This window comes from Salvelinus namaycush, unplaced genomic scaffold (genome assembly GCF_016432855.1).
Source record: "Salvelinus namaycush isolate Seneca unplaced genomic scaffold, SaNama_1.0 Scaffold2754, whole genome shotgun sequence".
In the NCBI taxonomy this organism is placed as follows: Eukaryota; Metazoa; Chordata; class Actinopteri; order Salmoniformes; family Salmonidae; genus Salvelinus; species Salvelinus namaycush.
In genome coordinates, this window is record NW_024059624.1 from 7,131 (window position 1) to 32,192 (window position 25,062).

Consider the following 25,062-nt stretch of genomic DNA (forward strand, 5'->3'; position numbering starts at 1 on the left):
GATCCCCATTAGTTCCTGCCAAGACAGCAGCTACTCTTCCTGGGGATTATTATGGGTCCCCATTAGTTCCTGCCAAGGCAGCAGCTACTCTTCCTGGGGTTTATTATGTATCCCCATTAGTTCCTACCAAGGCAGCAGCTACTCTTCCTGGGGTTTATTATGGATCCCCATTAGTTCCTGTTGCCAAGGCAGCAGCTACTCTTCCTGGGGTTTATTATGGATCCCCATTAGTTCCTGCCAAGGCAGCAGCTACTCTTCCTGGGGTTTATTATGTATCCCCATTAGTTCCTACCAAGGCAGCAGCTACTCTTCCTGGGGTTTATTATGGATCCCCATTAGTTCCTGTTGCCAAGGCAGCAGCTACTCTTCCTGGGGTTTATTATGGATCCCCATTAGTTCCTGCCAAGGCAGCAGCTACTCTTCCTGGGGTTTATTATGGATCCCCATTAGTTCCTGTTGTCAAGGCAGCAGCTACTCTTCCTGGGGTTTATTATGGATCCCCATTAGTTCCTGCCAAGGCAGCAGCTACTCTTCCTGGGGTTTATTATGGATCCCCATTAGTTCCTGTCAAGGCAGCAGCTACTCTTCCTGGGGTTTATTATGGATCCCCATTAGTTCCTGCCAAGGCAGCAGCTACTCTTCCTGGGGTTTATTATGGATCCCCATTAGTTCCTGCCAAGGCAGCAGCTACTCTTCCTGGGGTTTATTATGGATCCCCATTAGTTCCTGCCAAGACAGCAGCTACTCTTCCTGGGGTTTATTATGGATCCCCATTAGTTCCTGCCAAGGCAGCAGCTACTCTTCCTGGGGTTTATTATGGATCCCCATTAGTTCCTGCCAAGACAGCAGCTACTCTTCCTGGGGTTTATTATGGATCCCCATTAGTTCCTGTCAAGGCAGCAGCTACTCTTCCTGGGGTTTATTATGGATCCCCATTAGTTCCTGCCAAGGGAGCAGCTACTCTTCCTGGGGTCCAGCAATATTAAGACAGTTATATAGAGTTTAAAATATTACATGACATTTCATAACACTTTTCACAAAACATTAAGGGTCTGTTGAACTCTGTGAAGCATTTTTTGGGGGGCTGCAATCTGAGGCTGGTAACTCTAATGAACTTATCCTCTGCAGCAGAGGTAACTCTGGGTCTTCCTTTCCAATCTGAGGCTGGTAACTCTAATGAACTTATCCTCTGCAGCAGAGGGAACTCTGGGTCTTCCTTTCCAATCTGAGGCTGGTAACTCTAATGAACTTATCCTCAGCAGCAGAGGGAACTCTGGGTCTTCCTTTCCAATCTGAGGCTGGTAACTCTAATGAACTTATCCTCTGCAGCAGAGGTAACTCTGGGTCTTCCTTTCCAATCTGAGGCTGGTAACTCTAATGAACTTATCCTCTGCAGCAGAGGGAACTCTGGGTCTTCCTTTCCAATCTGAGGCTGGTAACTCTAATGAACTTATCCTCTGCAGCAGAGGTAACTCTGGGTCTTCCTTTCCATTCTGAGGCTGGTAACTCTAATGAACTTATCCTCTGCAGCAGAGGGAACTCTGGGTCTTCCTTTCCATTCTGAGGCTGGTGACTCTAATGAACTTATCCTCTGCAGTAGAGGTAACTCTGGGTCTTCCTTTCCATTCTGAGGCTGGTAACTCTAATGAACTTATCCTCTGCAGCAGAGGGAACTCTGGGTCTTCCTTTCCATTCTGAGGCTGGTAACTCTAATGAACTTATCCTCTGCAGCAGAGGGAACTCTGGGTCTTCCTTTCCAATCTGAGGCTGGTAACTCTAATGAACTTATCCTCTGCAGCAGAGGGAACTCTGGGTCTTCCTTTCCATTCTGAGGCTGGTAACTCTAATGAACTTATCCTCTGCAGCAGAGGGAACTCTGGGTCTTCCTTTCCATTCTGAGGCTGGTAACTCTAATGAACTTATCCTCTGCAGCAGAGGGAACTCTGGGTCTTCCTTTCCATTCTGAGGCTGGTAACTCTAATGAACTTATCCTCTGCAGCAGAGGGAACTCTGGGTCTTCCTTTCCATTCTGAGGCTGGTAACTCTAATGAACTTATCCTCTGCAGCAGAGGGAACTCTGGGTCTTCCTTTCCATTCTGAGGCTGGTAACTCTAATGAACTTATCCTCTGCAGCAGAGGGAACTCTGGGTCTTCCTTTCCATTCTGAGGCTGGTAACTCTAATGAACTTATCCTCTGCAGCAGAGGGAACTCTGGGTCTTCCTTTCCATTCTGAGGCTGGTAACTCTAATGAACTTATCCTCTGCAGCAGAGGGAACTCTGGGTCTTCCTTTCCATTCTGAGGCTGGTATCTCTAATGAACTTATCCTCTGCAGCAGAGGGAACTCTGGGTCTTCCTTTCCATTCTGAGGCTGGTAACTCTAATGAACTTATCCTCTGCAGCAGAGGGAACTCTGGGTCTTCCTTTCCAATCTGAGGCTGGTAACTCTAATGAACTTATCCTCTGCAGCAGAGGGAACTCTGGGTCTTCCTTTCCATTCTGAGGCTGGTAACTCTAATGAACTTATCCTCTGCAGCAGAGGGAACTCTGGGTCTTCCTTTCCATTCTGAGGCTGGTAACTCTAATGAACTTATCCTCTGCAGCAGAGGGAACTCTGGGTCTTCCTTTCCATTCTGAGGCTGGTAACTCTAATGAACTTATCCTCTGCAGCAGAGGGAACTCTGGGTCTTCCTTTCCATTCTGAGGCTGGTAACTCTAATGAACTTATCCTCTGCAGCAGAGGGAACTCTGGGTCTTCCTTTCCAATCTGAGGCTGGTAACTCTAATGAACTTATCCTCTGCAGTAGAGGTAACTCTGGGTCTTCCTTTCCAATCTGAGGCTGGTAACTCTAATGAACTTATCCTCTGCAGCAGAGGTAACTCTGAGAGTTCCCTGAGAGAAACTCCTCATGAGAGCCAGTTTCATCATAGCGCTTGATGGTTTTTGCGACTGAACTTGAAGAATCTTTCAAATGTTCTTGACATTTTCCGTATTGACTGATCTTCATGTTTTAAAGTAATGATGGCCTGACCTTCATGTCTTTAAGTAATGATGGACTGTCGTTTCTCTTTGCTTATTTGAGCTGTTCTTACCATAATATGGACTTGGTCTTTTACCAAATAGGGCTATCTTCTGTATACCAACCCTACCTTGTCACAACACAACTGATTGGTTCAAACGCATTAAGAAGGAAAGAAATTCCACAAATTAACTTTAAAGAAGGCACACCTGTTAATTGAAATGCATTCCAGGTGACTACATCATGAAGCTGGTTGAGAGAATGCCAAGTGTGTGCAAAGCTGTCATCAAGGCAAAGGGTGGCTACTTTGAAGAACCTCAAATATATTTTAATTTGTTTAACACTTGTTTTGGTTACTACATGTGTTATTTCATAGTTTTGATGTCTTCACTATTATTCTACAATGTAGAAAATAGTAAAACATTAAGAAAAACCCTTGAATGAGTAGGTGTGTCCAAACCTTTGACTGGCAGTGTACATTATGAAGCATTTCACACACGTTATCCAGATACTGACTGTTATCACTTGGTGGTCTATAGCAGCGTCCCACCAGAATGGGCTTGAGGTGAGGCAGATGAACCTGTAGCCATATTACTTCAACAGTATTTAACGTTATCCAGATACTGACTGTTAACACTTGGTGGTCTATAGCAGCGTCCCACCAGAATGGGCTTGAGGTGAGGCAGATGAACCTGTAGCCATATTACTTCAGTATTTAACATTGTCCAGATACTGTCTGTTAGCACTTGGTGGTCTATAGCAGCTTCTCACCAGAATGGGCTTGAGGTGAGGCAGATGAACCTGTAGCCATATTACTTCAACAGTATTTAACGTGAGATCCTCTCTAAGCTTTACAGGAATGTGACTCTGAATATAAAACGGCAACATCTCCACCTTTGTCATTTCTGTATTTTTTTCTGTAAGATGTTATAACTATATATTACTACCACTGGATCATCAAAGGTATTATCTAAGTGAGTTTCAGAGACAGTCAGAATATTTCAGAGATTGTCAGAATATGAATGTAATCTGTTTCCTAGCAAGTTATTGATTTCATAAACCTTGTTACATAAGCGACGTATGTCAGCGTGGGCTATTTTTTTTTTTGTAGCACTTTTCTGTGATGCTTGCTTGTTTTCATTGCTTTTACTGAGAAGCACAGCAGAAGTAGACATGCTCATGTTATTTCTGTTAGTGCAGGCTGAGCTGCACACAGTGGACTTTCCTACTAGGACACACCGCCTCAGTGCTAACAGGCTGAGCTGCACACAGTGGACTTCCTACTAGGACACACCGCCTCAGTGCTAACAGGCTGAGCTGCACACGGTGGACTTCCTACTAGGGCACACCGCCTCAGTGCTAACAGGCTGAGCTGCACACGGTGGACTTCCTACTAGGGCACACCGCCTCAGTGCTAACAGGCTGAGCTGCACACAGTGGTCTTTCCTACTAGGACACACCGCCTCAGTGCTAACAGGCTGAGCTGCACACAGTGGACTTTCCTACTAGGACACACCGCCTCAGTGCTAACAGGCTGAGCTGCACACAGTGGACTTCCTACTAGGACACACCGCCTCAGTGCTAACAGGCTGAGCTGCACACAGTGGACTTTCCTACTAGGACACACCGCCTCAGTGCTAACAGGCTGAGCTGCACACAGTGGACTTCCTACTAGGACACACCGCCTCAGTGCTAACAGTATCACTCTATTTCATAGGCACATGGATTACTGTATACGATAGCAGTAGGATCAACATTCAGGGCAGTTATATATGTGTGTGTGTGTGTGTGTGTACTCACATGTCCGGGGAGTGTACGGTGTTGACGTGTCCAGCATACAGCAGCTGATCGTCCATGGGGATCAGAACCCGCAGACCATCCTGAAGAGAGTCTTTATCTAACACACACTGGACCGGAGCTGGATCGATATATCAATAAACCAATCAATAAACCAATCAATACATCAATCAATAAACCAATCAATACACCAATCAATATACCAATCAATAAACCAATCAATACACCAATCAATACATCAATCAATATACCAATCAATATATCAATCAATATACCAATCAATAAATCAATCAATATACCAATCAATAAATCAATCAATAAACCAATCAATATACCAATCAATATACCAATCAATAAACCAATCAATACATCAATCAATATACCAATCAATAAACCAATCAATACATCAATCAATATACCAATCAATAAACCAATCAATAAACCAATCAATATATCTACACTAACAAAGTGCATTCAGGAAAGTATTCAGACCCCTTCCCTTTTAAAACATTTTGTTACATAACAGCCTAATTCTGAAATGGATTAAATATTTTTTTTTCTCATCAATCTACACACAATACCCCATAATGACATCACAATACCCCATAATGACATCACAATACCCCATAATGACATCACAGTACCCCATAATGACATCACAATACCCCATAATGACATCACAATACCCCATAATGACATCACACTACCCCATAATGACATCACACTACCCCATAATGCCAAAGTGAAAACTGTTTTTTAGAAATGTTTGCTAATGTAATAATAAAAATAAATAAAAAAATACCTTTTTACTTAAATATCCAGACCCTTCTGCTATGAGACTTGAAATTGAGCTCAGGTGCATCCTGTTTCCATTGATCATCCTTGAGTTGTTTCTACAACTTGATTGGACTCTACCTGTGGTAAATTCAACTGATTGGACATGATTTGGAAAGGCACACACCTGTCTATATAAGGTCCCACAGTTGACAGGGCATGTCAGAGCAAAAACCAAACCATGAGGTTGAAGTAATTGTCCGTAGAGCTCCGAGACAGGATTGTGTCGAGGCACAGATCTGGGGAAGGGTACCAAAACATTTCTGCAGCATTGAAGGTCCCCAAGAACACAGTGGCCTCCATCATTATTAAATGGAAGACGTTTGGAACCACCAAGACTCTTCCTAGAGCTGGTCGCCCGGCCAAACTGAGCAATCGGGGAAGAAGGGCCTTGGTCAGGGAGGTGACCAAGACCCCAATGGTCACTCTGACAGAGCTCCAGAGTTCCTCTGTGGAGATAGGAGAACCTTCCAGAAGGATAACCATCTCTGCAGCACTCCACCAATCAGGCCTTTATGGTAGAGTGGCCAGACGGAAGCCCCTCCTCAGTAAAGAGACACATGACAGCCCGCTTGGAGTTTGCCAAAGGCACCTAAAGGACTCTCAGACCATGAGGAACAAGATTCTCTGGTCTGATGAAACCAAGATTGAACTCTTTGGCTTGAATGTCAAGCATCACATCTGGAGGAAACCTGGCACCATCCCTACGGTGAAGCATGGTGGTGGCAGCATCATGCTGTGGGGATGTTTTTCAGCGGCAGGGACTGGGAGACTAGTCAGGATCGAGGGAAAGATGAACGGAGCAAAGTACAGAGAGATCCTTGATGAAAACCTGCTCCAGAGCGCTCAGGACATCAGACTGGGGCGAAGGTTCACCTTCCAACAGGCTAACGACCGTAAGCACACAGCCAAGACACCGCAGGAGTGGCTTTGGGAGAAGTCACTGAATGTCCTTGAGTGGCCCAGCCAGAGCCCGGACTTGAACCCGATCAAACTTCTCTGGTGAGACCTGAAAATAGCTGTGCAGCGACGCTCCCCATCCAACCTGACAGAGCTTGAAAGGATCTGCAGAGAAGAATAGGAGAAACTCCCCAAATACAGGTGTGCCAAGCTTGTAGTGTCATGCCCAAGAAGACTCAAGGCTGTAATCACTGCCAAAGATGCTTCAACAAAGTACTGAGTTAAAGGGTCTGAATACTTATGTAAACAAGTTATCTTTTTTTGAATACATTTCCAAAAATGTCTAAAAAACAGTTTCGCTTTGTTGTTATGGGGTATCGTGATGTCATTATGGGGTATTGTGATGTCATTATGGGGTATTGTGATGTCATTATGGGGTATTGTGATGTCATTATGGGGTATTGTGATGTCATTATGGGGTATTGTGATGTCATTATGGGGTATCGTGTGTAGATTGATGAGGGAAAAAAACAATTTAATAAATTTTAGGCTGTAACGTAACAAAATGTGGAAAAAGTCAAGGGGTCAGAATACTTTCTGAATGTACTGCATACACCAACATAAACCAAATCAAATGTATTTATATAGCCCTTCTGACATCAGCTGATATCTCAAAGTGCTGTACAGAAACCCGGACTAAAACCCCCCAAACAGCAAGAAATGCAGGTGTAGAAGCACATAACAGTATATACACTAACACAACTATACACAAATGTATCAATATATACACTAACACAACTATACACTAAAGTATCAATATACACACCAACGTATCTATATAACCAGTCAACTAACCAGACGACAGAGTCCTCTCAGTCAGACTGCTGTGTGACGGAGGAGGTCCATCGTCTTCAGAGAAGCTGCTGTCCTGACTGGGTTCGAAGTCTTCATCGGCCTCCATACTCTTCATCAGCCTACTGACCGCTCCACGAGCCTGTGGAAAACACACACACACACACACACACACACACACACACACACACACACACACACACACACACACACACACACACACACACACACACACACACACACAGAGAGAGAGGCAGTTGTACGTAACACACGTGAAGGATCATTGATGAGGATGAATGTAGCCGTACACAGACCTCTCGGGGTTTAGCCTTGGCTTTTGATTGGCTCTTGCGTGCAGGGCTGAGGGGAGGGGCTACAGGGCTCTCTGTGATTGGACTAGACAGAGAGGGCGGGGTCAGGGGAGAGTCCTTCAGCCTCTTCTTCTGTTTAACACACAGAAACAAGCAAGTTAGAACACACACACACACACACACACACACACACACACACACACACACACACACACACACATACCATCATAAACACCCTAGAAAGATGGACAGACCGAGAGGACAGACCCGAGAGGACAGACCCGAGAGGACAGACCGAGAGGACAGACCGAGAGGACAGACCCGAGAGGACAGACCCGAGAGGACAGACCGAGAGGACAGACCCGAGAGGACAGACCCGAGAGGACAGACCCGAGAGGACAGACCCTAGAGGACAGACCCGAGAGGACAGACCCGAGAGGACAGACCGAGAGGACAGACCCGAGAGGACAGACCCGAGAGGACAGACCCGAGAGGACAGACCCAAGAGGACAGACCGAGAGGACAGACCGAGAGGACAGACCCGAGAGGACAGACCCGAGCTGACAGACCCGAGAGGACAGACCCGAGAGGACAGACCCGAGAGGACAGACCCGAGAGGACAGACCGAGAGGACAGACCCTAGAGGACAGACCCGAGAGGACAGACCCGAGAGGACAGACCCGAGAGGACAGACCCGAGAGGACAGACCGAGAGGACAGACCCGAGAGGACAGACCCGAGAGGACAGACCCGAGAGGACAGACCCGAGAGGACAGACCGAGAGGACAGACCCGAGAGGACAGACCCGAGAGGACAGACCCGAGCTGACAGACCAGAGAGGACAGACCCGAGAGGACAGACCCGAGAGGACAGACCCGAGAGGACAGACCGAGAGGACAGACCCGAGAGGACAGACCCGAGAGGACAGACCCGAGCGGACAGACCAAGAGGACAGACCGAGAGGACAGACCCGAGCTGACAGACCCGAGAGCACAGACCGAGAGGACATCCCCGAGAGGACAGACCCGAGAGGACAGAACCGAGAGGACAGACCCGAGAGCACAGACCGAGAGGACATCCCCGAGAGGACAGACCCGAGAGGACAGACCCGAGAGGACAGACCCGAGAGGACAGACCCGAGAGGACAGACCCGAGAGGACAGACCCGAGAGGACAGACCAGAGAGGACAGACCCGAGAGGACAGACCCGAGAGGACAGACCCGAGAGGACAGACCGAGAGGACAGACCCGAGAGGACAGACCCGAGAGGACAGACCCGAGAGGACAGACCGACTCACCTTCAAGTCTTTCCCTTCCCTGGGTGTGGTTTTAGGTCTGGGGGCGGGCTTAGTGCTGATCGGAGGGTCTTTGCCGGAGGGAGAGATCTGATTGGTGGAGGCATCATGAAGGAAAATCCTCTCGCTACGTCTGCGTGTCCATCCCTCCTCCTCGCTAGCCCCTCCCCCTAGCCCCCCGGGGGGGTCAAAGGTGAAACTCCGGGGCGACCGGGGAGAGGGGCGGGGTTTGCGTTTGACCGGCGAGGTCTCGTTGCTCGTCTGGTCGCCGTGGCGCGTTGCCGGGGGTAACAGGGGGAGTTGGGGAGCGGAGTGTTTCCCGTGGAGCAGAGAGGGGAACTTCCTCAGACGAAGGTCAGAACCAGAACCAGAACCTAGAGGGGACACACACACACACACACACACACACACACACACACACACACACACACACACACACACACACACACACACACACACACACACACACACACACACACACACACACACACGTGGTACAAACATAGTAAACAGCACCTCTGACAAGGTTACAACGGAATTCACACATCCAAATCTCTATCTCTCTGCTTACCCAGAATGCTTTGCCTGCTACGGTGTTTGTTGTCGTGGAGACGGGGCAGTGGGACGAGGTTTACCGGGATGGCGCTGGCTGCGAACCGGGCCAGCAGGCCCAACCCACTCTCCTCCAGCTCACTCCCCTCGGAGCGCGACGACTCGTCCTCTTCCTCATCATCGTCATCCTCCTCAGTGGAGGACTCTGTGAGAGAGAGAGAGACTCTCAGTATTCTGCTCAGTAACACACAGTCAACTCCAACATCGTGTATGTCTGTAGTATTACTGCAGTACAGAGGACAGGATCTGGGCCTAGGGGTCTTTATGGGGCTCTGCCGGAGCAGGGGGCTGGAGTAGAGGCTCGACCCAGACTACAGGCTCTGAGGTTAGGGGAGGGGCGGCTTGCAGAAAACCATATACTGTAGTGATGGAAAAATACTTTCAAAAAAACAATTCAATAGTTACATAACGCTGATATTATATCGATACTTTGACTCCAAGTATCGATTTGTTAAAAATATTTTTGTTTGTTTGTTGCTAGGTAGCGTTAGCTAACGCTAGTTGATTGTACCTGAACCAAAATATAACTTCTTCTTCATCTTTTTAAATAGTGAGACAACATGTTTTCAGCACTTTTACGTGACTGATCAAAAACACATTCTCTCATCCTCTCTCTCTCGTCTCTCTGCAGAAAACATATAGGGAGAAATATGTTGAGAGACAAGAGGAGACAGAGAGACTCAAAAGGAGTCCAGTCTAAATGGGGAGGGAGAGACAGAGAGACAGAGGAGAGACAGAGGAGAGACAGAGAGAAAGAGAGAGAGAGAGGAGAGACAGAGAGAAAGAGAGAGACAGAGAGAGACAGAGGAGAGACAGAGGAGAGACAGAGGAGAGACAGAGAGAAAGAGAGAGACAGAGAGAGACAGAGAGACTCAAAGGGAGTCCAGTCTAAATGGGGAGGGAGAGACAGAGAGACAGAGAGAGACAGAGGAGAGACAGAGAGAAAGAGAGAGACAGAGAGAGACAGAGAGAGAGAGAGAGAGAGAGAGAGAGAGACAGAGAGACTCAAAGGGAGTCCAGTCTAAATGGGGAGGGAGAGACAGAGAGAAAGGGAGAGACAGAGAGAAAGAGAGAGACAGAGGAGAGACAGAGAGAGACAGAGGAGAGACAGAGAAACAGAGAGGGAGAGACAGAGAGAGAGGGAGGGAGGGAGAGAGAGAGAGAGAGAGAGACTCAAAGGGAGTCCAGTCTAAAATGGGGAGGGACAGAGAGAGAGACAGAGAGAGAAAGGAGAGAGAGGGGGTGAGGGAGAGAGAGAGAGAAAGGAGAGAGAGGGGGTGAGGGAGAGAGAGGGGGAGTGAGGGAGAGAGGGGGGGTGAGGGAGAGAGGGGGGTGAGGGGGAGAGAGGGAGAGAGGGGAAGTGAGGGAGAGAGGGGGAGTGAGGGAGAGAGGGGGAGTGAGGGAGAGAGGGGAAGTGAGGGAGAGAGGGGAAGTGAGGGAGAGAGGGGGGGTGAGGGAGAGAGGGGGGTGAGGGAGAGGGGGGGTGAGGGAGAGAGAGAGGGGTGAGGGAGAGAGGGGGAGTGAGGGAGAGGGGGGGGGGGTGAGGGAGAGAGGGGGGGTGAGGGAGAGAGGGGGGTGAGGGAGAGGGGGGGTGAGGGAGAGAGAGAGGGGTGAGGGAGGTGTACCCAATTCACCAACACACCCTATAGGCTGTAGTTAGTATACTGGTAGCAGACAGACAGACAGACAGAACAGAGCTGTCTAGCAGACAGACAGAACAGACAGACAGAACAGAGCTGTCTAGCAGACAGACAGAACAGACAGACAGACAGAACAGAGCTGTCTAGCAGACAGACAGACAGACAGAACAGAGCTGTCTAGCAGACAGACAGAACAGACAGACAGAACAGAGCTGTCTAGCAGACAGACAGACAGAACAGAGCTGTCTAGCAGACAGACAGACAGAACAGAGCTGTCTAGCAGACAGACAGACAGAACAGAGCTGTCTAGCAGACAGACAGAACAGGGAGACAGAACAGACAGACAGAACAGAGCTGTCTAGCAGACAGACAGACAGAACAGAGCTGTCTAGCAGACAGACAGACAGAACAGAGCTGTCTAGCAGACAGACAGACAGACAGAACAGAGCTGTCTAGCAGACAGACAGACAGAACAGACAGACAGACAGAACAGTCTAGCAGACAGACAGACAGACAGAACAGACCAGAACTGTCTAGCAGACAGACAGAACAGACAGACCAGAGCTGTCTAGCAGACAGACAGAACAGGGCTGTCTAGCAGACAGACAGAACAGGGCTGTCTAGCAGACAGACAGAACAGGGCTGTCTAGCAGACAGACAGAACAGGGCTGTCTAGCAGACAGACAGACAGAACAGGGCTGTCTAGCAGACAGACAGACAGAACAGGGCTGTCTAGCAGACAGACAGACAGAACAGAGCTGTCTAGCAGACAGACAGACAGAACAGAGCTGTCTAGCAGACAGACAGAACAGACAGACAGACAGACAGAACAGAGCTGTCTAGCAGACAGACAGACAGACAGAACAGACAGACAGAACAGAGCTGTCTAGCAGACAGACAGACAGAACAGACAGACAGACAGAACAGAGCTGTCTAGCAGACAGACAGACAGACAGAACAGACAGACAGAACAGAGCTGTCTAGCAGACAGACAGAACAGACAGACAGACAGACAGAACAGGGCTGTCTAGCAGACAGACAGACAGAACAGAGCTGTCTAGCAGACAGACAGACAGAACAGAGCTGTCTAGCAGACAGACAGACAGAACAGGGCTGTCTAGCAGACAGACAGACAGAACAGAGCTGTGTAGCAGACAGACAGACAGAACAGAGCTGTCTAGCAGACAGACAGACAGACAGAACAGAGCTGTCTAGCAGACAGACAGAACAGACAGACAGAACAGAGCTGTCTAGCAGACAGACAGACAGACAGAACAGAGCTGTCTAGCAGACAGACAGACAGAACAGAGCTGTCTAGCAGACAGACAGACAGAACAGAGCTGTCTAGCAGACAGACAGCCAGAACAGAGCTGTCTAGCAGACAGACAGACAGACAGACAGAACAGAGCTGTCTAGCAGACAGACAGACAGAACAGAGCTGTCTAGCAGACAGACAGAACAGAGCTGTCTAGCAGACAGACAGACAGAACAGGGCTGTCTAGCAGACAGACAGAACAGACAGACAGACAGACAGAACAGGGCTGTCTAGCAGACAGACAGACAGAACAGAGCTGTCTAGCAGACAGACAGACAGAACAGAGCTGTCTAGCAGACAGACAGACAGACAGACCAGAGCTGTCTAGCAGACAGACAGACAGACAGACAGAGCAGAGCCAATCAGAGGGGTGCTGGCAGGTCTGTCTCATTCCAATGCGTTGCTCCTAGGAGACCACAACTAGTCCCAGATAGTACCCTGTTCCCTATACACTACCCCTGTTCCCTATACACTACCCCTGTTCCCTATACACTACCCTGTTCCCTATACACTACCCTGTTCCCTATACACTACCCTGTTCCCTATACACTACCCCTGTTCCCTATACACTACCCTGTTCCCTATACACTACCCCTATGAGCCCTGTTCCCTATACACTACCCCTATAAGCCCTGTTCCCTATACACTACCCCTGTTCCCTATACACTACCCCTGTTCCCTATACACTACCCTGTTCCCTATACACTACCCCTATAAGCCCTGTTCCCTATACACTACCCCTCTTCCCTATACACTACCCTGTTCCCTATACACTACCCTGTTCCCTATACACTACCCTGTTCCCTATACACTACCCCTGTTCCCTATACACTACCCTGTTCCCTATACACTACCCCTATGAGCCCTGTTCCCTATACACTACCCCTGTTCCCTATACACTACCCCTGTTCCCTATACACTACCCCTGTTCCCTATACACTACCCTGTTCCCTATACACTACCCTGTTCCCTATACACTACCCTGTTCCCTATACCCTGGTCTAAAGTAGTGCACTACCCTATGGGCCCTGGTCTAAAGTAGTGCACTACCCTATGGGCCCTGGTCTAAAGTAGTGCACTACCCCTATGAGCCCTGGTCTAAAGTAGTGCACTACCCCTATGGGCCCCGGTCTAAAGTAGTGCACTACCCCTATGAGCCCTGGTCTAAAGTAGTGCACTACCCCTATGGGCCCTGGTCTAAAGTAGTGCACTACCCTATGGGCCCTGGTCTAAAGTAGTGCACTACCCCTATGGGCCCTGGTCTAAAGTAGTGCACTACCCTATGGGCCCTGGTCTAAAGTAGTACACTACTAACCCTATGGACCCTGGTCTAAAGTAGTACACTACTAACCCTATGGGCCCTGGTCTAAAGTAGTACACTACTAACCCTATGGACCCTGGTCTAAAGTAGTACACTACTAACCCTATGGACCCTGGTCTAAAGTAGTACACTACCCCTATGGACCCTGGTCTAAAGTAGTGCACTACCCCTATGGACCCTGGTCTAAAGTAGTGCACTACCCTATGGACCCTGGTCTAAAGTAGTGCACTACCCCTATGGGCCCTGGTCTAAAGTAGTACACTACCCCTATGGGCCCTGGTCTAAAGTAGTGTACTACCCCTATGGGCCCTGGTCTAAAGTAGTGCACTACATAGGGAATAGGGGGCCATCTGAACCTTAATGGATTGAGACTCAGCCCAGTGGTTAGAAGTTAGAACCATGGCTGCAGGCAGGATGAGCTGTGATTGGTTAGAGAGAAGTCAGGGTTAGACAGACAGACAGGTAGATAGACAGGAAGATAGGTAGACAGACAGACAGGTAAACAGACAGGAAGATAGACAGGAAGATAGGTAGACAGACAGACAGGTAAACAGACAGGAAGATAGACAGGAAGATAGGTAGACAGACAGACAGGTAAACAGACAGGAAGATAGACAGGAAGATAGGTAGACAGGAAGAGAAACAGACAGACAGACAGACAGGTAGATAGACAGGAAGAGAAACAGGTAGATAGACAGGAAGATAGACAGACAGGTAGATAGACAGACAGACAGGTAGATAGACAGGAAGATAGACAGACAGGTAGATAGACAGACAGACAGGTAGATAGACAGGAAGATAGACAGACAGACAGGTAGATAGACAGGAAGATAGACAGACAGACAGACAGACAGACAGACAGACAGACAGACAGACAGGCAGACAGACAGGTAGATAGACAGACAGACAGATAGACAGGCAGATAGACATGAAAAGAAACAGACAGATAGACAGGCTGGCTGGCAGATAGACAGGAAGAGAAACAGACAGATAAGACAGACAATCAAGAGAATCAGACTAACGTATCAGGTGTAAAAGTCTATCCATCCAGAGATCTGTATATAATGACGACATGCTCATGTCCCCGGGCCTTAATAACGGGGAGTTGTTGTCCGAAAGGCGGGAAGGCAGGCGACAAGTTGAGAAAAAAACTGCCGCAATGGATTATGGGATTGTAGTTCATTACCACTTTTCTGAACTGAACTAGGTTTGAATATTTGCTTAAATGAAGACTACAACTCCCTTCAATCCAGCGTCCCATATAGTTCTTAATTTCTGTTGTGAATGATTTTGATATCAGAGAGTCATCACTGATCTGACTCCTCCCTACCAGAGAGTCATCACTGATCTGACTCCTCCCTACCAGAGAGTCATCACTGATCTGACTCCTCCCTACCAGAGAGTCATCACTGATCTGACTCCTCCCTACTAGAGGGTCATCACTGATCTGACTCCTCCCTACCAGAGGGTCATCACTGATCTGACTCCTCCCTACCAGAGGGTCATCACTGATCTGACTCCTCCCTACCAGAGGGTCATCACTGATCTGACTCCTCCCTACCAGAGAGTCATCACCGATCTGACTCCTCCCTACTAGAGGGTCATCACTGATCTGACTCCTCCCTACCAGAGTCATCACTGATCTGACTCCTCCCTACCAGAGTCATCACTGATCTGACTCCTCCCTACCAGAGGGTCATCACTGATCTGACTCCTCCCTACCAGAGAGTCATCACTGATCTGACTCCTCCCTACCAGAGGGTCATCACTGATCTGACTCCTCCCTACCAGAGGGTCATCACTGATCTGACTCCTCCCTACCAGAGGGTCATCACTGATCTGACTCCTCCCTACTAGAGAGTCATCACCGATCTGACTCCTCCCTATCAGAGAGTCATCACTGATCTGACTCCTCCCTATCAGAGAGTCATCACTGATCTGACTCCTCCCTACCAGAGGGTCATCACAGATCTGACTCCTCCCTACCAGAGGGTCATCACTGATCTGACTCCTCCCTACCAGAGGGTCATCACTGATCTGACTCCTCCCTACCAGAGAGTCATCACTGATCTGACTCCTCCCTACCAGAGAGTCATCACTTTTATCTAACACGATTTGTAACAGAGTTGGATAGAGGGCTCATCTTTGCCATCTTCTTTGCATAAAGCAGATTTTGTGGCACGCGAGTGTCAATCCAAGTCTAACCAGATTGGTCAGCTCATTCATTACTAGGAAGGAAAGGAAGGAAGGAAGGAAGGATGCATGTCTACAGCTCGGGAAACACAAAAGGTTCTATTTGCGAAGCAAATGTTCATATTGACATTAATATTGTCCATGAGACTGAATATTCAACCCCAGATCCCGCCAGGCGACTAGTAGTTTGAGCATCCGTGTTAGCATTAGCATCATCACTGAGACACAGAGGAGGGACATCTTACTTACACAACAGGTGACAGGCGTGTGGCCTCAGGCAGGGTAGCGCATGGAGTAGCCTAGCATCGGCTAGCTATAGCGTAGCTTAGCTATGTAGCTTAGTCGTAGCGTCGGCTAGCTATAGCGTAGCGTAGCCATGTAGTCTAGTCGTAGTATCGGCTAGCTATAGCGTAGCTTAGCCATGTAGCTTAGTCGTAGTGTCGGCTAGCTATAGCGTAGCTTAGCCATGTAGCGTCGGCTAGCTATGGCATAGCCATGTAGCCTAGTCATAGTATCGGCTAGCTATAGCGTAGCCATGTAGCATCAACTAGCTGTAGCATTCCCGTAAAACTTAAATTAAAAAAATATGCAAAATGCAGAAATCGGTCCGCCATTTACCGGTAGCTAAAATTTGACGAGTTCGCCTAATTTCAGTTTATGTGAGGAAAATAAGCAGTGTAGAAAATCATTGTCTAAACCGCTGTGAAATAGCTGTTCATTAAACACATTGTCAGCTGTTTGAAGCTTGTGTACAAAACCAAAAGTAAAAGACACATAGAAATAGAAAATATCCCCCATTCAATGAGAATGACAGATCTATAACGCCCATTCAATGAGAATGACAGATCTATAACCCCCATTCAATGAGAATGACAGATCTATAACGCCCATTCAATGAGAATGACAGATCTATAACCCCCATTCAATGAGAATGACAGATCTATAACTCAATGAGAATGACAGATCTATAACTCCCATTCAATGAGAATAACAGATCTATAACTCAATGAGAATGACAGATCTATAACTCAATGAGAATGACAGATCTATAACCCCCATTCAATGAGAATGACAGATCTATAACTCAATGAGAATGACAGATCTATAACCCCCATTCAATGAGAATGACAGATCTATAACTCAATGAGAATGACAGATCTATAACCCCCATTCAATGAGAATGACAGATCTATAACTCCCATTCAATGAGAATAACAGATCTATAACCCCCATTCAATGAGAATAACAGATCTATAACCCCCATTCAATGAGAATAACAGATCTATAACCCCCATTCAATGAGAATAACAGATCTATAACTCCCATTCAATGAGAATAACAGATCTATAACTCCCATTCAATGAGAATAACAGATCTATAACTCCCATTCAATGAGAATAACAGATCTATAACCCCCATTCAATGAGAATGACAGAGCTATAACTCCCATTCAATGAGAATAACAGATCTATAACTCAATGAGAATAACAGATCTATAACTCCCATTCAATGAGAATAACAGATCTATAACTCACATTCAATGAGAATAACAGATCTATAACTCCCATTCAATGAGAATAACAGATCTATAACTCAATGAGAATAACAGATCTATAACTCCCATTCAATGAGAATAACAGATCTATAACTCCCATTCAATGAGAATAACAGATCTATAACTCCCATTCAATGAGAATAACAGATCTATAACTCCCATTCAATGAGAATAACCAATCTATAACTCACATTCAATGAGAATGACAGATCTATAACTCCCATTCAATGAGAATAACAGATCTATAACTCCCATTCAATGAGAATGACAGATCTATAACTCCCATTCAATGAGAATGACAGATCTATAACTCAATGAGAATAACAGATCTATAACTCCCATTCAATGAGAATAACAGATCTATAACTCAATGAGAATAACAGATCTATAACTCCCATTCAATGAGAATAACAGATCTATAACTCAATGAGAATAACAGATCTATAACTCCCATTCAATGAGAATGACAGATCTATAACTCCCATTCAATGAGAATAACAGATCTATAACTCAATGAGAATAACAGATCTATAACTCCCATTCAATGAGAATAACAGATCTATAACTCCCATTCAATGAGAATGACAGATCTATAACTCCCATTCAATGAGAATAACAGATCTATAACTCCCATTCAATGAGAATAACAGATCTATAACTCCCATTCAATGAGAATAACAGATCTATAACTCCCATTCAATGAGAATGACAGATCTATAACTCAATGAGAATAACAGATCTATAACTCCCATTCAATGAGAATAACAGATCTATAACTCCCATTCAATGAGAATAACAGATCTATAACTCCCATTCAATGAGAATAACAGATCTATAACTCCCATTCAATGAGAATGACAGATCTATAACTCCCATTCAATGAGAATGACAGATCTATAACTCAATGAGAATAACAGATCTATAACTCCCATTCAATGAGAATAACAGATCTATAACTCAATGAGAATAACAGATCTATAACTCCCATTCAATGAGAATAACAGATCTATAACTCAATGAGAATAACAGATCTATAACTCCCATTCAATGAGAATGACAGATCTATAACTCCCATTCAATGAGAATAACAGATCTATAACTCAATGAGAATAACAGATCTATAACTCCCATTCAATGAGAATGACAGATCTATAACTCCCATTCAATGAGAATGACAGATCTATAACTCCCATTCAATGAGAATAACAGATCTATAACTCCCATTCAATGAGAATAACAGATCTATAACCCCCATTCAATGAGAATAACAGATCTATAACTCCCATTCAATGAGAATGACAGATCTATAACTCAATGAGAATAACAGATCTATATCTCCCATTCAATGAGAATAACAGATCTATAACTCCCATTCAATGAGAATAACAGATCTATAACTCCCATTCAATGAGAATAACAGATCTATAACCCCCATTCAATGAGAATGACAGATCTATAACTCCCATTCAATGAGAATAACAGATCTATAACTCAATGAGAATGACAGATCTATAACTCAATGAGAATAACAGATCTATAACTCAATGAGAATAACAGATCTATAACTCCCATTCAATGAGAATAACAGATCTATAACTCCCATTCAATGAGAATAACAGATCTATAACTCCCATTCAATGAGAATAACAGATCTATAACTCCCATTCAATGAGAATAACAGATCTATAACTCCCATTCAATGAGAATGACCAATCTATAACTCCCATTCAATGAGAATGACAGATCTATAACTCCCATTCAATGAGAATAACAGATCTATAACTCAATGAGAATAACAGATCTATAACTCCCATTCAATGAGAATGACAGATCTATAACCCCCATTCAATGAGAATAACAGATCTATAACTCCCATTCAATGAGAATAACAGATCTATAACTCACATTCAATGAGAATAACAGATCTATAACTCAATGAGAATAACAGATCTATAACTCCCATTCAATGAGAATAACAGATCTATAACTCAATGAGAATGACAGATCTATAACTCCCATTCAATGAGAATGACAGATCTATAACCCCCATTCAATGAGAATGACAGATCTATAACTCACATTCAATGAGAATAACAGATCTATAACTCAATGAGAATAACAGATCTATAACTCCCATTCAATGAGAATAACAGATCTATAACTCCCATTCAATGAGAATGACAGATCTATAACTCCCATTCAATGAGAATGACAGATCTATAACTCCCATTCAATGAGAATAACAGATCTATAACTCAATGAGAATAACAGATCTATAACTCCCATTCAATGAGAATAACAGATCTATAACTCAATGAGAATGACAGATCTATAACTCCCATTCAATGAGAATGACAGATCTATAACCCCCATTCAATGAGAATGACAGATCTATAACTCACATTCAATGAGAATAACAGATCTATAACTCAATGAGAATAACAGATCTATAACTCCCATTCAATGAGAATAACAGATCTATAACTCCCATTCAATGAGAATGACAGATCTATAACTCCCATTCAATGAGAATGACAGATCTATAACTCCCATTCAATGAGAATAACAGATCTATAACTCCCATTCAATGAGAATAACAGATCTATAACTCAATGAGAATAACAGATCTATAACTCCCATTCAATGAGAATAACAGATCTATAACTCCCATTCAATGAGAATAACAGATCTATAACTCCCATTCAATGAGAATGACAGATCTATAACTCCCATTCAATGAGAATAACAGATCTATAACTCCCATTCAATGAGAATGACAGATCTATAACTCCCATTCAGACAGGCTTCTATTTTAGCCAGTCGTCCATTTCCTTAATGAACACAGCTTTTGCTTATTTGCATAGTTAAATTGTTTAATTCCAGCATTCACTTCCAGTATTTTAATACATTTCTTCATTTCCTGTATTCATTTGAATACGTTTCTTCATTTCCTGTATTCATTTGAATACATTTCTTCATTTCCTGTATTCATTTGAATACATTTCCTCATTTCCTGTATTCATTTGAATACGTTTCTTCATTTCCTGTATTCATTTGAATACATTTCTTCATTTCCTGTATTCATTTGAATACATTTCCTCATTTCCTGTATTCATTTGAATACATTTCTTCATTTCCTCATTTCCTGTATTCATTTGAATACATTTCTTCATTTCCTGTATTCATGTGAATACATTTCCTTCACTAATGTGTTATCATTTACACACTGCGTCACGTTTTCGTCTTAGTATGCCTCTATTTCGGGGGGGGGGGGGGGGGAAACTTTTCCCTGACAGAATAATTATTCTCCTCTGACTGTGCATTTTCTGCAGTTCTTACTTTCACCACTGGTCGATCGGCCGACTTCTCTCAGGGTCTGTACCTCCCAAAGTTGTTGACTGTTTTTGTGCTTCAAGTTAGCAAGCAGTTAGCAGCCAACGGCAAGCAGTTAGCAGCCAACGGCTAGCAGTTAGCAGCCAACGGCTACCAGTTAGCAGCCAACGGCTACCAGTTAGCAGCCAACGGCTAGCAGTTAGCAGCCAACGGCAAGCAGTTAGCAGCCAACGGCAAGCAGTTAGCAGCCAACGGCAAGCAGTTAGCAGCCAACGGCAAGCAGTTAGCAGCCAACGGCTAGCAGTTAGCAGCCAACGGCTAGCGGTTTCTTACTGGCGATAAGAACGGATGATTGCTATAATTTTTTCGAATCATTATAAAATTATTTCATTTAACAAATCAAACAAACCTCGTAAAACAATTAATTTAGACTGCGTTTATTTGAAACGGGCGTTTAATTTGCTGAAATGCGTGCCGTTGCCCGGCTGTTAAAAGGAACAGGCGACTATTTGAGACAGCTTAATTTAAGTTTTAGTAGACTGGCTAGTATAGCTAGCTGTAGCATCAACAAGCTGTAGCATAGACTAGCCGTAGCATCAACTAGCTGTAGCATAGACTAGCTATAGCTATGCCGTAGCATCAACAAGCTGTAGCATAGACTAGCTATAGCATCAACACGCAGTAGCATAGACTAGCTATAGCTAGCCGTAGCATCATCTAGCTGTAGGATAGACTAGCTATAGCTAGCCGTACCTTAGCGAGGTAGAATGGCTAAAGGTGGCGCTAGTCCTGGCAGGCTTCAGTGTGCGTCAGCAGTAGCAGAACAAACAGCATAGGCTGAGAGACATGTAAAGCATCATGGGTAGGAGAGGGGTCATGAGTGAGGGGGTGAAAGATGAGCAGGTGACAGCGAACGACAGGAAGGGGCGGAGTTATCTGGAGGTTTAGTAGACGGGAAGAGGAGCCCTATTCTTTCAAATATCCCAACGAGCCAATCAGATAGTTTGAACTGTGTGTGTCGTGTGTGTGTGTGTGTGTGTGTGTGTGTGTGTGAGCGTTAGGAATCTAAAAAATCCCTCTGAAACCAACAGGTAGCCTTCCTCCATCACTATCCGTGTCCCAAACCTCAACCCTTACCATAGCCCTCACAATCACATGCCGTCTTCATTGAAAAGGAGTTCTGTGTGTGTGTGTGTTTAATCCACTGTACTCCCTGTGTGATGCAGAGTAGCCCACAACTAAAAACCCCCATTGGCCCTGAAGCATTACAGTGTAGGGAACCTAGTGCCCTGTGTGATGCAGAGTAGCCCACAACTAAAACCCCCCATTGGCCCTGAAGCATTACAGTGTAGGGAACCTAGTGCCCTGTGTGATGCAGAGTAGCCCACAACTAAAACCCTCCATTGAGCCCTGAAACACTACAGTGTAGGGAACCTAGTGCCCTGTGTGATGCAGAGTAGCCCACAACTAAAACCCCCCATTGGCCCTGAAACACTACAGTGTAGGGAACCTAGTGCCCTGTGTGATGCAGAGTAGCCCACAACTAAAACCCTCCATTGAGCCCTGAAACACTACAGTGTAGGGAACCTAGTGCCCTGTGTGATGCAGAGTAGCCCACAACTAAAACCCCCCATTGGCCCTGAAGCATTACAGTGTAGGGTGCCCTTGTGCTGTGGGGCTGGGTTTAGGAGGGATATTGGTCCAACTGAGCAAGTAGTGTGTGCAGCCAACAGACAAGACAAGGCAGACAGAGAGAGACAGACGAAGCGAGAGACAAGGATCACAGGTGAGTTGGCTTTCTTTACCAAATCAATTTTAAAAAACAACACTTTTAATAAAAAAACTTCAGTATCAAAAAACACAACTTTTTGTTTGTTTGTTTGTTGAAAAACACACATCAACACATGTATCAAATGTAAAAAAAAAAAAAAAAAGTCCACAGCAGTCTGAGCAAGCCATGCAAAACCGTGACAACCGCATCCGTGACAACCGCAACCGTGACAACCGTAACAAAATCAAGTCTAAACCAGGAAGCAGCAGCGGCAGGGAGAGGAACGGGACTCTAAAGAACCTGGGATGATGTCACAGCTGTAAGAGCCCTCTCTCTCTCTGTGTGTGGTCAGTAAGCAGGAAGTGAGGTCAGTGAGGTGAAACACTCAGAATGAGGCAGATTTTACAGTTTTGAGATGACAGGATTTCCTACAGTAAAACATCTCTATCTCAACAGAGATGATGTGATTCCCTACAACATCTCTACCTCAACAGAGATGATGTGATTCCCTACAACATCTCTACCTCAACAGAGATGATGTGATTCCCTACAACATCTCTACCTCAACAGAGATGACGTGATTCCCTACAACAAAACATCTCTACCTCAACGTTTATTAGAAATGTGATTCCCTACAACATCTCTACCTCAACAGAGATGATGTGATTCCCTACAACATCTCTACCTCAACAGAGATGATGTGATTCCCTACAACATCTCTACCTCAACAGAGATGATGTGATTCCCTACAACATCTCTACCTCAACAGAGATGATGTGATTCCCTACAACATCTCTACCTCAACAGAGATGATGTGATTCCCTACAACATCTCTACCTCAACAGAGATGATGTGATTCCCTACAACATCTCTACCTCAACAGAGATGATGTGATTCCCTACAACATCTCTACCTCAACAGAGATGATGTGATTCCCTACAACATCTCTACCTCAACAGAGATGATGTGATTCCCTACATCTCTACCTCAACAGAGATGATGTGATTCCCTACATCTCTACCTCAACAGAGATGATGTGATTCCCTACAACATCTCTACCTCAACAGAGATGATGTGATTCCCTACAACATCTCTACCTCAACAGAGATGACGTGATTCCCTACAACAAACATCTCTACCTCAACGTTTATTAGAAATGTGATTCCCTACAACATCTCTACCTCAACAGAGATGATGTGATTCCCTACAACATCTCTACCTCAACAGAGATGATGTGATTCCCTACAACATCTCTACCTCAACAGAGATGATGTGATTCCCTACAACATCTCTACCTCAACAGAGATGATGTGAATTCCCTACAACATCTCTACCTCAACAGAGATGATGTGATTCCCTACAACATCTCTACCTCAACAGAGATGATGTGATTCCCTACAACATCTCTACCTCAACAGAGATGATGTGATTCCCTACAACATCTCTACCTCAACAGAGATGATGTGATTCCCTACAACATCTCTACCTCAACAGAGATGATGTGATTCCCTACATCTCTACCTCAACAGAGATGATGTGATTCCCTACATCTCTACCTCAACAGAGATGATGTGATTCCCTACAACATCTCTACCTCAACAGAGATGATGTGATTCCCTACAACATCTCTACCTCAACAGAGATGATGTGATTCCCTACAACATCTCTACCTCAACAGAGATGATGTGATTCCCTACAACATCTCTACCTCAACAGAGATGATGTGATTCCCTACAACATCTCTACCTCAACAGAGATGATGTGATTCCCTACAACATCTCTACCTCAACAGAGATGATGTGATTCCCTACAACATCTCTACCTCAACGTTAGCAACGTTCTGCCCTTTTGAAAAGATCACAGAGGGTGTGGTCAGTAACCAGGGGTGTGGTCAGTAACCTTGATCGAAGGAGTCGTCGGAGGAGCTAAGCCCCGCCTCCTGCAGCAGGAGGGATAAGTGCTTCTGTTTCCTCTCCCGAGCCGCCTGATTGGACGAGGAGGGGGACGGTCTCTTCCTGGGCGGGGCTGTGTGAGGTCGCAACCCTGAGGAGGGGTGACAGCCCCCCCGAGGGACATCCTCTTCAGAGTCCGAGTCTGGTGCAGAGAACACAGGGTCAGGACACAACGAACACACATTAACATGTTACTCATTTAGCAGACTTTCTTATCCAGAGAGACTTAGTATATTCAGATAGCTAGGTGGACAACCACATATTACAGTAGTTAGTATATTCAGATAGCTAGGTGGACAACCACATATTACAGTAGTTAGTATATTCAGATAGCTAGGTGGGACAACCACATATCACAGTAGTT

General features: G+C 45.3%; 1 long non-coding RNA gene across 5 annotated transcripts; it reads right to left on the reverse strand.

The window, feature by feature from the left end:
• Nucleotides 1–21,689: 21,689 nt before the first annotated feature.
• On the reverse strand, nucleotides 21,690–24,626 carry LOC120039495. Of its 5 annotated transcripts, none has more exons than XR_005475432.1 (6): nucleotides 24,303–24,626; nucleotides 24,119–24,232; nucleotides 23,768–23,843; nucleotides 23,394–23,697; nucleotides 23,233–23,308; nucleotides 21,690–23,194 (listed from the first exon to the last, which is right to left on the reverse strand). It is a non-coding gene; the product is annotated as an uncharacterized LOC120039495 (long non-coding RNA). The 5 variants fall into 5 exon arrangements; XR_005475431.1 differs by having other exon boundaries at nucleotides 21,702–23,308; nucleotides 24,303–24,530; nucleotides 24,569–24,622; XR_005475429.1 differs by having other exon boundaries at nucleotides 21,693–23,308; nucleotides 24,195–24,232.
• Nucleotides 24,627–25,062: the final 436 nt, after the last annotated feature.